The sequence below is a fragment of the Solanum pennellii genome, chromosome 1 (assembly GCF_001406875.1).
Source record: "Solanum pennellii chromosome 1, SPENNV200".
Taxonomy (NCBI): domain Eukaryota; kingdom Viridiplantae; phylum Streptophyta; class Magnoliopsida; order Solanales; family Solanaceae; genus Solanum; species Solanum pennellii.
Window position 1 is genome coordinate 78,355,089 of NC_028637.1, and position 6,115 is coordinate 78,361,203.

Consider the following 6,115-nt stretch of genomic DNA (forward strand, 5'->3'; position numbering starts at 1 on the left):
TATATATATATATATATATATATATATATAAAAGAGACAATTTCAACATGTGTGCTCTTTGTCATTCAATTGTTTTGTAAGGATATTTTGGTCATTTAATGTTGTCAAAGTAATAAATTTTGCTTTTCTATACGTTTCTTTTTATCAGAAGCTGAGCAAGCAACATGTGGATTATTAAGCTTTAACACATATAACTCTTGCTCTTCCTCGCTTCATATTTATGTTATGTGTGCTGCTCCAACTGTAAAGCTTACACGTAGCATTTGACAAATAAACACATACTCCCTTTGTTCCTATTTAGTTGTCCACGTTAGAAAAGGTACATATATTTAGATAATAATAGTGAAGTTACAATTTTATCTTTATTAAATATAGTTTTAAAAAGGATGAAGTAAAACTTAGAAATTTTGAAGAAGTTTAAATGAAGGTATAATAGAAAAAAAAGTGTCATTTCTTGATTTGTCAAAATGAACAAGTAAATAGGGACATCTAAAAGAGAAAATATGGACAAGTAAATAAGGACAGAGAGTAGCATTCAGATTTGTATCTATTCTCTATATTTTCTCTTTTGTGTATCTGTAAAAGCTAGAAAAAATCAAAAAAAATAGCAGAGATATTTTGGGGGGCTCAAATTCTTGACAAGAATAAATTATGTGTTTAAAATATTATAAAAAAATTAATTATTTATAATAAAAAGTGTAATTTTTTTAAAAATAAATTATTTTATCCACTTTAATATCTTTTGTACATTGTTAAAATAAGAAGTAGCAGTAAAAGTGTTGAACAAATTAAATTATAGAGTATTTTTTGTTTTATTTAAATTTTAGTTTCAACCATTAATCTAAGCATATTAAAATGAGATAGTATACACTAAATTTATATTGATAATTCTTTTCCTATTATCTACCACCTTGGTCCGGCAAGTAGAAATAAGGCGAATTCTAACGTTGGCCATCCGTTAAAGAGACTTCTAAGCGAAAGAATTATCATTAAATGCAAAACACTATTCTAGAATCATTATTTTAGCTAGGTTTTACCTTGTTATTTACCCATGGTTCCCACAACCCTAGTTTTGGAGTTTAGTTACCCATGCTTATAATCACACAATTAATAATAATGTAAGAATTCATGCACTTACTTTGATGAGAATGAACAAAATCGCGAAATTTATTTCAATAAATCACAAAACACCAATAATCGATTTCGGAAAAGTAATATCAAATCCCAAAATTGAAAGTTCAATACTAAGACAATAAAACTGAAAATTATCTAAGAGTCTGACCCCAAAAATGAGATTTTCGACTACTTATAAGAGACAAAACCTAATAAAAGTGGGAAATCTATTTAAGGAAAAATCTGCCCAAAATGCGTCTGAGTCGACGACCCTCGTGACGGACCGCGTGGACACGACGGACCGTCGTGGTCTTCCGTCGCTCCATACTTAGATCTTTTTCTGCTGCTTTTCATCATCAACTCTCTGTTACCCTCGACGGACAGGTGTGACAGACCGTTGCAAGCACGACGATCCGTCGAGGGGCTTCGTTCCACGACACTTAGAATCTTGTAAAGTTGGATACTGAGACTACTCTTTGTTAGCATTGACGAATGTGCAGGACGGACAGTCGTGGCTATAACGGTCCGTTGTGAGATTCCATAGTCCCACACTTGGTCAGAATTCCCCAACTTCCTTCAGCAGCCATTATCTTCTCACGACGTTTGACCCTTACAGACCGTCACAGTCACGATGGACCGTCATGAGGTCCGTAGGTGGTCACTTCTGCAATTTCAGCTCAAAATCTCCGCCTTCTCCTTTGGATAGATTTCCTTGAAATAAATAGAAAAATACATCAAAAATCAATAAAAAGGCTTTAGACACAGACTAAACTTAAGCAAAAGGCATTGAAAGTACCGTGAAACCACGGTACATCAACACCCTAACTTAAATTCGTTGTTTGTTCTCAAGCGACACACTATGACTCACTACAAAATCTTTGTACAAGAGTATCTGTATTTTAGCTTTCGCAATCATTTGGCTATCAATCCTGATTATTCTCATTATGTTCATGCATGCTATCACTATTAGGCTTTGATTATGTGGATCAGGCTTTGACAGAGACTCACCACAAACTGACACCTATCCTCTTCGATCTCTCACCTAGGTGCTAATTTTTCCGGTATTGTAACTAATGTCCTCACTTCAAAATAACGTCCTCATTTCTCACATAATGGTTACAGTTTGAGTATAAGGATTACTTTTCAACACTCGCTCTTAGAACAACTTCACAACTCATATACACATATTTCCATAGGCTTGCCCTTATTTTCACTTCTTTAAGTTCGCCATAACAACTCTTAGGATCATGATAGGACTTTCTTATCTTGTAACATAGGCTCAAGGTTAGGTAGGGTACATTTGGATGTATTTTTGTGACTTATTGCCTTCCTTGACATAACAGCTAAGCGTCCTACCTTTTTATCATTTAATTCCGCCCTATTTCTTAATTTTTTATATTCTTTCACATTACTTTTCTCCTTTCTTTCTCCTTTTGTGTAAGTGATTTTTTTTACTTTGCTTTCAACATTTCTTGAGTCAATTTTATTTTGTTCTTTTCTTTCTTTATTCTTTCAACCCCACTATCTTGAGCATTCCTCATAACAACCACCCTCAACTCATGGCTTTGCCATGAGTCAAGGTTCACAATACCCAAGATTGGGTCAGGGCCACAAAAAAGTTGTTTTCTGCATTAGCCACCCTCAACTTATGCTTTTGGCATAAGCTGAGGTGCACATGTCCAAGAAGGGACCAGGGCCAACACATTGTTCCCAAAAAAGATCAGATGGGGTGAAGAAGAAAAATCTATTTTAAGCTCAAACTATTTGGATCAATAAGGGATTACTTCATTTGTTTTTTTCTGTTATTTAGGCTAAAGATTGACTATTTCGAACAAGGGCCTATGATCCTTTCCTAATTGTCTATTACGACTTACTTTTAGCAGGACTAACCAGACAAGTTCTATCTCAGTACCAATGGTGGAATATTGAAATTTTCATCACTCTCACTTGACATCTCATTACTCTACCAGATAATCAGACACCTAGTTTGAATCTTAGATTTAGGGTCATGCTGTACTGTATATCTAGGTCATTCTTAGAGCCAAACATTTATCAGTTACTATGCCTAGTCATGCATCATTTTCATCAGGATATCATTTCTGTTTTAGCCATCATGCTTCAGAGCTATACTATGTACACAAGATATAGACATGCCTGTTCAACAATAAAAATAATCAGTCTCTTGGAGAAAAACAACATAGGCAAGAAAACCCCAAAAGAGGATCGTGAGTTGGGTTACTCAGACTTCACCCTAGCACTCATTATCCATTTACCCCACCCCCAAAAAAAAGATATGCAATTGTACCTAATGCATAAAAGAATCTAAAATAATAGAGTGGTAGATGAAGCAAACCTGAGGCGCAAAGCGCCAGCGATTAACAAGCTATTTCATCCGATGTCACGGAACCCACTCCCTCTGTAGTCTAGACACCCTCAGTAGTGTCCTCAGCATCAACAACACCATCGTTAGTGCCTCTCTCAACAATCACGCACCATCAGTAGTGCTCTACTCCGCCTCAACAACTCCGGAGCTAAATGCCCCAGCAGCCAACTCAATAGCCCTCAACTGACGGGCCTCCTCATCAACAATATGGTCTCTCCTCGCAACCTTCAACTCTCGGCGCTCCCTCTTCTGCGCCCTAGCCTCATCCTCATCTCGACTTCTACACCTCTTGGCATGCTCTCGTTGTGGAGGTGGTGGCACTGCAGTAGTGGAGAATAAGGCCGCCAAAATAGTATCCTCGGTTGGCTCTGCAGAAGGAGCCTCAGACTCGGGAACCCTAGCCTCTAGAATCGTGTCCAGGTCCGCTCTCAGACTCTATATAGTAGCCTGAAGGGTCGACCCGTCCAACGGAGGGGCTGGACGGGCTAGCACACGTAACTCAAAAGCGTCCAGGCGCTGATGAACCTCCATGATCTTCCTCTCTGTGTGCTGGGCCATCTTCCGCTCCATGCTCTCCTCCGCCTGCAATAGACCTCTGCATCCAAGGCTTCATATGATGCAGAAGAGTGGCCATTTGGGCGTTAAGTTTCTAGACCCTAGCAACAGGGACCAAAGTAGCGGAGGGAGTCAAGCGACAGGAGTTCGGAGCGGTGCTACAACCCGGGATAGACTCGACCGGGGTAGTGTCAGTAGGCTCTGGTGTAGCCTGGGTAGACGCTTGGGCTTGCGCTACTGTATTCGCCAGGTTCTCACCAAAGGGAGGCACATCCGGGCGGGGCCTTCTATATGGGGACAACTCATTGGCCTCATCCTGGAAGAGGCCGATATCAACATGCCCGGCGGGGTCTTGATCTAATTTATGTGCCAAACGGGCACACCTGTGGACCCGCATAAAGAAAACACCATGCACGGAAATGGGTAAGTAGTCCTGACCTTTAAGGCCCTCTTGTGCATGACCGCCTGAAGAAGCCAAGCGAAGTACACTTCGAACCCCGCTATTATCGGCACCATCAGAACTGCGCGATCCCATGTGACAATATTGTATGCACCAGTGGGGGAAAGGCAGTGGCGGACTATCAACCACAAGAACTTAGCCGTGAAGGTCAGGTTAGCCTTCTTGATGGCTCCCATCGACTCACCTACCCAGTCAGCAACCTCTCCATCAACGGAAAAATACTGGGAAATCCACCTCTTGGTGTTCTCTCTTAACTCTGGCTCACGTATGAACCGTCCCTCTTTAACAAGTTTCCACCGGTAGTCAAACTTGACGGTGAGAGAAGTACCGGTGGCATCAATATCCTCTCCGTATATATACCGATGGCTGGCTGGCAAGGAGATTTCTACCCACTTGTCACAGACTCGGATGTGATCTAGCGAGGCATGATTGGCAGGGACTGCCCGCCTGTCTATCTGGGATCAGAGATTCGCCACATACGAGGCGTAGAACTCTCTGACCAACTCCTCACTGTATCGGCCCACTCACGGGCCATCCATTCTAACCGGTGCCTGCTGAAAAGGGAATGGATTGCCGGCATGGTGGGGAGACTCCCGTAAAAACCCGCCTCTCCAATGTAAGGGTCTGGGTCATAACCCTTTTATCATTTAGCAGCTTGGCGTCTGTGTACACCTGAAACTGCCCCTCAACACACCACCGGTTGGGTTTGTCCACAACCGGGGCGTGGACTCCTGTCAGTGGTGCTGGAGTGGAATCAGCATTATCGGCCTCATTAGACGATACGGACTCGGATGCAGTGGCTGGAGCAGAAGCCTCCCCAGACCCGGAGACTTCTCTGAACCTGATACATCCTCAAAACCGAAAGTATCCCTGGGAGTGTGCAACAGACTCATAAGGCGTGCTGGTCAGTATGCGCTCCTCTTCAGACTGGGAGGCGATGACTACGCCGGGCGCCACCTTCCTGGGGGTGGCTCTTGTGGTGCGTGTAGCCCGTGCAGGAGTAACAGTGCCTAGGGGCACGTATTCGGGGTTACGCTCAACATCAGAGCCAATGAACAATCGGGCAGATGGGGCGACAGACTTTGAACACCCACGTGAGTATACTCGCTCTTGCTTTGTTTCCATGAGTGTTAGTGCCTGCATATAACAACAATTGGTACCATTATAACCAAACAAGACATGCATAGAAGAAAACAACAACGTAAAAACCAAAACTGAACTTTTAGTGCTGTAGTTGCAGTACTGCACGACGGACCCATTGACAGTTCGTCGAAAGTGTGAAGGACCGTCATGGGGCTCCGTCATGAAACACTTAGGCAAAAATTTGAGACTTCAAGGAAGAAAGTCTTTGACAACCGTGACGGTTGTGCAGGACGGACCGTTGTAGGCAGGACGGTCCGTTGCAGGGGTCCGTCGAGGGACACTTAAGAAAATTATTGAGACTCTCAGAAAGAAATCTATGATAATCGTGATGGTTGTGCAGGACGGACCGTCGCGGGTATGACAGCCCGTCATAAGTGTCTGTAAGGTGACACTTAGAAAATATTTTTGAGACCCTAAAAAACAGGGTCTCTGACAACCACGACGGTGGTGCAGGACGGACC